We start from the raw sequence: 7,146 nt of genomic DNA, 5'->3' as shown, positions 1-7,146 counted from the left end.
TTAATGGCTGTCTTGCCAAGATGCAGGGGAAACGATGGACATCAATCATACATCTGTTAAATGCTAAACTGGAGCCAGAAGATGTTAGCTCAGTTAAGAATCTTTTCTACAAATATATGACAAAAGGAAATTGTGTGACTTTCAATGCACCCGAAAAGGGTGAAATGCACTCCTAACTGCACTGCCAAGCAAATAGCCTTTTGATGCACCTGTGCTATTTTCATATATCTAAATGAGGTAATATGCATACATCTGGTGCCTAATTGGCCCCTTTCTCTGCAAATGAGCCTCACTGCAAAGACTGTCCAATGCACAAAAATCTGCTCTAATAGCTACATACAGTGAAACTGTTTGTGTCTTTAGAGAGTTGGTGTCAAGTGAAGCACATTGATAAACATAGATGGATTAGCTACTGAACAAACAGATTGTCAGGGGCCCTCCTGGCCTTATCTGCAAAATGTCCCTCAAAAAAGGACAGGACAGGAAGATAGCCTACTCAAAGTGATTACAAAGAGATGTCGGGGAATGGCAAAGAGACACAAAATAACTACAAATAGGGGAAAAACGACCTCAAAGATACAAAAAATGACTACAAAGAGACACAAAACCACAACAAGATGCATAATGACGACAAAGAGAAGCAAAACAATGACAAAAAAAGAGGCAAAACCACCACAAAGTCTATTAGTTTGGCTCCTATGTAGGAAAGGTGGTGGGGCCTTTTACATATCTGTGCCCAGGGACCCACTGTCTCATATTCCACCCATGTTCATAATATGTATAATGCCTAGACTTTTCAGACTACCTGAAATTTTCAGGAATGCCTCTGCACCTCGTCAGTCACGACCTGTAGCACACAGTCTGAAAATCTGAGTTTGCTTTGCCTCCCTGTCATTGTTCTGCCTATGTATTCTTGGTGCAGAGGCAATATTTATACTTAACCACATGAGTAATCACAATCAGGCAAAAAAAGAACAAATTGTTCTCAGCTGCAAATCTTTATGGATGTAGTTGCACTGTAATATCATTAGTGCAGTATCTTTTGTGACTCGAACCTTGAGATGGGACAGATAGTGGCTGCAAGTGACATAAACTTCATGGTGCTATGAAATTGTTAAAGTGGTGGGAAAACTGGCCTGGATCTGGAGAAAGGTAACAATATCTGCCTGTAAAGCTTGATAATTGACATTACATCTTGTTTCTTTAATCACTACAAAAATTGAGGTGTAAAAACTAGCTCTGATTTTACCTGTGTTTATTGTGACATTATATTTCTTAGCTGGGAGCAGTTACTTCACTCTGTTATTACTATATAGTGAGCTAAATTTACTGTCTACTTTATGTGAGTCCCTTAATCTTGAGTATAACATTTTGCACTATATAGTGTCCTCAAAAATCCCCACAATGGAGGTGTCAGTGGCATGTACTTAACTGTCTGTTATCCCACAATGAAATTTGTCTGATTTTCTAGATGCAGATTTTTTCATGATCTCTAAAATACTGCACACTATAGACTATCAAGTGTCTAATACACTACATTGGTGGTGACTGAGTGAAAAGTAGGGCTCATTGTGCCTGGTCAAGATTTCATCTGGCACATAACCCATAATAAAACTCTGATGTGTTGTTTTAATAAGCTTTCGAGGTGCTTGTAGGTAAATTCTGTTACCTTTCGACAGAGCCAGGCTAACTGTTTCCCCCTGCTTTCAGTCTTTATGCTAAGCTAGGCTAACTGTCTCCTTGCTCCATCTTAGTATTTACAGAGAGATATGCAAGGAGTATCATTCTTCTAGTGTAACTCTTAAACCCTCTGGAACTCAACGTATTTTAACATACACTGGCTAGCTATTTGCAACAACACAAACACAGCACATGCAGATTGAGTAACTACATGGGTGAGGTGCATATAAATCGATGCCTAATCGTAATAGCTTAGAGCATGAGTAGATGCACGCTTCCTCCTACTCAGTTATATGGTTGACAGGTGTAGTTCAGTAGAAAGAAAATTGTTCCCATATGAAACTGCTCAAAACATGGTCTTTGGATTATCTTGAGTAACTGGGTCATGTTTTGTGGAAAGAGACATTGCTCTTGAGTTTTTCAAATGTATGTCTTTGCCGCTCTGAGCACCACAAGCTGAGTGCCATATAGTTCAAGTATATTGGAGAACAGGCAGACATCTCTATGGCTGATATGTCCAACACTCAGCAACTGAACAGCACTACAGGTAAGAGGGAAAATATTTGTTTTTGATTTGGGGGTGAACTGTCCCTTTAACCCCTGCATTCACAGTAATTTAAATAAGACTAAAAATATACCCAGTCATTTGTCTCTAAAGGTCTAGATGTTATACCCATTACAAAAATATTTGATGTAATAAATGTCATACTGTTAATTCTTTTTTTTCTAAGGTAGCATGTTAGCAGAATGTGGGGACAGAAATGTAAGGTTTGTTCTCAATATAGAGGGAGGGCAATGGCTTCAGTAAAATCAAACCAAAAGTATGCAAAGAGTAAAGGGAAAAAGGGCAAATCAAAGAGATTTAGACACAAACTGAAAGTACTGAGATCTGAAAACATCAGGATATTTAAAAACGGAGCCTTTCCTCTAGTCGCCTGCAGAACCACAGGTAATACGCCAAGTAGTTCAGCCTAAGACCCAGATTGGTTTGAGAACAGACTGTCACTTTTTGGTCCTGCTGCTAAGCAATATCATGGGACAGTGTCGCTACATCCCCTTGATGTGAGACGACCATTAAAACTCAGCTGATCGAGGCTTGGTATGCAATGGCGCAGCTAAAGCATGCTGTATCAAACTGTGGCCAAATCTCTTTGTGGGCATTAATATGCTCAGACTATGAAATATCTGACAACACTACAAAGCACCTATTGAGTAATGCATAACTAGTGTATCAGTCATGGTGATGTAATGCTTGAATTGAAGCATTATGTATGTATCATAAATCATGCATTCCCGTTGCTCTCTATTAAAAAATGGTCGAGTCACTGTGAGTTTATGTGATTAGTTCAAGCTTAATAGATCATCATGTAATGATTTGTAATTCATTGTTACTGCAAACATGAATTTATATGCCAGCAAATGAACAACATCAAGCAGGTGTCAGCTCACAGATCAGGGGAGAACTGGCTGACATGTTAAAGTACATATCAACAGCTCAGATTGTAATGAGGTGAGACAGGAAAACTGGGTATTAATGTTGTGTTGGAAATCTGATTAGACTTAAATAAGCACAATATTTGTACAGTCACTGTTCTGCTTTCAGAGAGTAACTGAGTTAACACTCATTAATTGATCCATAAGTGTTAATTAATTACATAAACTCATATTGGCTTGATCATGTGTCAGTGGTGAGCAATGGGAATTCATGACACATGCTGCAGTACTTCATGCATTAAATCATCAAAGAATCCTTATCTTGAATCCTTTTTTAAGTTAAGTTTTTTTTGCATAGTTGACACTTTGGCGTTGTATTCTGCAAGAGGCAAAGTCCAAAAACATTAAGATTCATCCTGTGGAGACCAGAGACCCCCATAATAACCAGGATAGTGTTTCAGGACAGACGCTTTGATGTTGAGTTTTCAAAGGTATATTCATGGTTACTTGCTTTGATCACTGCAAAGCAACTTTCATTCAGCTTAATTGTAGTGAGGTGTTGGCATATCTCAGAGCCTCACTATAAAAAACAAAACTATCTCATACTTCAATGCTTCTACAGAAATGGGAAGGAACCGAATCCACAACTGCTCAACGTACCCGTCTATGGGCAGCCCCCCCACCTTTACATCTCTCCATTTAATGCATGTACAGGTCCTGCTTGTACATGTGTGTATTTCGGGCCTGTGTGTATATAACAACAGAGTGGAAAAAAATTGAATTTTCCCTTGGGGATATCCTCTTTTTCTTCTTGGCTACGTCTTGGCTAGTAATGTTAGCTGTAACATTAGCCTCTTGGCTATCGTTCGCCTCTTCACACTGGCTGGGAGTAACTTTCTGAGTTGACTGAAATAGGTTAGTCATCACATTATAATTTAGGGTTTTAAGCCCTTTCCAACTCCCTCATATCATTTTCCTTTGTTTTCTGGCATCCTGATTTATGTGCAGGTCCCAACATAGTAAGGAAACATTAACAGTAGCTAATTGTTGAGATCAGTAAACTTAGGCGATGTGGCCAGCTAGCCACTGTGTTTATTTTCAACAGTTGCATACCATCGAGGACTTTGTGGCCTGGAGCAACCACAACCATCTCCTGCTCAATGCCTCCAAAACCAAGGAGGTCGTGGTGGACTTCAGGAGAAGAAGGGCCCCACCAGCGCCGATTATCATCCAGGGCACTGTGGCGGAGAGGGTCCCCAACCACAAGTATTTGGGAGTGCTGGTGGATGACAGACTGGACTGGAGTGGTCACATGGAGGTGGTGCACAAGAGGGGTCAGAGGCGACTTAACTTTCTGAGAAGGCTTAGATCGTTTAACATCTGCCGACCCCTGTTGTGCACCGTCTACCATACAGTGATGGCCAGCGCACGCTTTTTCGCTGTGGCGTGCTGGGGAGAAGGTGCCTATATGTCAGACAAAAATAAACTGGACAAAAAGATCAGGAAAGCCAGCTCCATTACTGGAGCTGAGCTGGATACAGTGCAGCGGGTTGGAGAGAAACGCTCTCTCAAAAAATTGAGAGCGATCATCTCCAACCCCTCACACCCCCTTCATGCCCTGGGGGTTATTAATCAGAGCACCTTCTCCCACAGGCTGATGGCGCCGAGGTGCAGGACCGAGCGCTACAGGAGGTCCTTCATTCCAGCTGCCATCAGACTTTTTAATGCACTGTAATGTACTGTAATTTAGTTATTTATTTATTTATCACCTGGTATGTCTGTGGCTTTAAGATATTTGATCATCAATTACTTTTAACTACCATGCCTGGTATTTTAGTATTTTAGTATTTTCTGAGTGATTTTTTCTGTGGTGCTTTGAACAAGTATTGTGTTGTCTTTTTGGTTGCATGTTGTTGTGACTGTTGTGTCATTGCTGCAGAAACAAATCAATTCCCTGGAAAGGATCAATAAAGTTGATTTGATTTGATTTGATACGCAAAAAAAGAAGAAGAAGAAGAAGAAGAAGTAAAAATAGTCAAACCATCTTTAGAGGAGGTGGTTTTCATTATGAAACAGGCCACATTTTACTAAAGCAATAATAAATATTGTACAATGTTTATTTTTGTCGTTTTAATAAGCAACAAACATTTTGGCTCAAAACAAAATTTGGTTATTATTGCTTATATTGGGAGTGCTCCCCCTTGTTCCCCCTTTATGAGCAGCCCTGCCCAATTTGAATAAATAAATCCCTCTATACATTCTTTAATGGCAAATGCTGTTTGAAACCAAAACACTTTTATGACGTAATCCTAAACAATGCAGAACCTGGATCAAATAATTGATTTTCTTTGCCGAGACTTTCTCGTCAGGTGTTTAGGGCATTCTTTTTTGAAACTGTTCTTTGGTGGCAGTGTATTATACTGCACTGTGCTGAGAGATGCTTCTAATATTTTTTCCTCTTAATTCACAAATGTGGAAGCGCAGAAATATCAGAAACGTCCTTCAATAAAATACACGACAAAAGAGCAACCCAACACAACCTGGAGCCTCCAAATTACCATACAGTTGACTCAGCAGCTCTCAGCTGATTCAATACAGTGTCAAGAGTTTTAAAAAGGTGGTATTTATTACAGGAGCACTGTGTTGAATTGAACTGTAATGTAGAGTGGTTTCTTTTTTTCTGCCTCACACATCGGTCCTGACTATTTTCATTTAGATCTTTGGACTGAACATGAATCAGTGTCATTATTTGTTAAAATTGGTTAAAAGAATTGGACACAGGGATTTCTATAGTGTGGTCTACAGCTGATATACAGGGAGTCAGTACAGTATGTTGAGTATGGAACACTGCATGCTGTCTGTGTGGTTCAAATCAAACTGTGAATGAGTTGACAGCGTATTTATTACCTAGGGGGATGGTGGCCTTTGTGGTTGTACCCACACTGATAACACGTGCTGTCCTGCAGCGTGGCTCCACGGCCGTGTCCATCATCTTCTTTACTGAAAGGCATCTGCCAAGATAAAGGCCTTCTTTCTTTGAATCAATTTAAAACCAATGTTCTCCTTTGTGACTAAGCTTATGTGTCTCCCACAGGCCTGCAACAAAAGAAGCTCGCTGCTGAGGCACAGAACGGTTCCTAACAGCCTGAATTTGTTTGTGTTTCCGTGGAGGAAACACGACGTTTAGTGGAACAGCAGAGTCAATCTTCAAAGATTGTCCCGTACTTTCAGATCTAATTCAGACTTCCATTTTCCCACCAAATCACTGACATGTACTAAAACTGCCTCTACATATGTATGCACACATACTACATTAGCATAGTTACTGTCATTATTAGTCAGCAATACAAGCAGCAAACCTTTTGTCTTTTTAGTGTAGGTGATTTAATGTTCACACACTTAGCTCCTGTTGATCTGCTCATTAGAAGACCTGGACCTGTGGGCAAACTACACAGACTCAGAGAATAAACATTACACCAGCAGCCCCTAGTGGCCGTGCAGCTCCCTACATCAAACAGTTAAAAGTGGATACATACAACTAGATTGCTGTTCTTAAGGCTCTGCTTGCTTGCTAAACATATTTTCAGTAGGGGGGGGGGGGGGGGGGGGCAGATATAGTGCATTCTTTCTAATTAAATCGGACACGTTGAAACAACATCACAACAGAATAAACAATCTGACTCATATGTTTTAGAATATTTAAACATTTACTCTTGTAACTGTAACAAAGTGGTGTTTTTGTGAACTCGTACTTCATTTTTTAATCAGTTATCTTACTTTTAAGTGCATTTAAACTTTAAGGGGAATTCCACCTTAATTAAGAATTCAAATATGTTATTTTTATGGCCGAGGTAAGATCAATCAATACTTGTGAACATGAGACTCTCTCTCTTAAAGCCAGAAACCAGAGAAGTCTCCAACTTGTGATGTCATCAAATATAAAGTCTGGAGCTGCTCCACAGACAATGAATGGGAGCCTGATATTGTGGACCCACAGAATATTTGTTTTCTTTTTATACCCAAATGAGCTTT

Source organism: Epinephelus moara, chromosome 21 (assembly GCF_006386435.1).
Source record: "Epinephelus moara isolate mb chromosome 21, YSFRI_EMoa_1.0, whole genome shotgun sequence".
Classification (NCBI taxonomy): Eukaryota; Metazoa; Chordata; class Actinopteri; order Perciformes; family Serranidae; genus Epinephelus; species Epinephelus moara.
The sequence above is the reverse complement of the archived record's forward strand: the minus strand, read 5'-3'. Positions refer to the sequence as shown.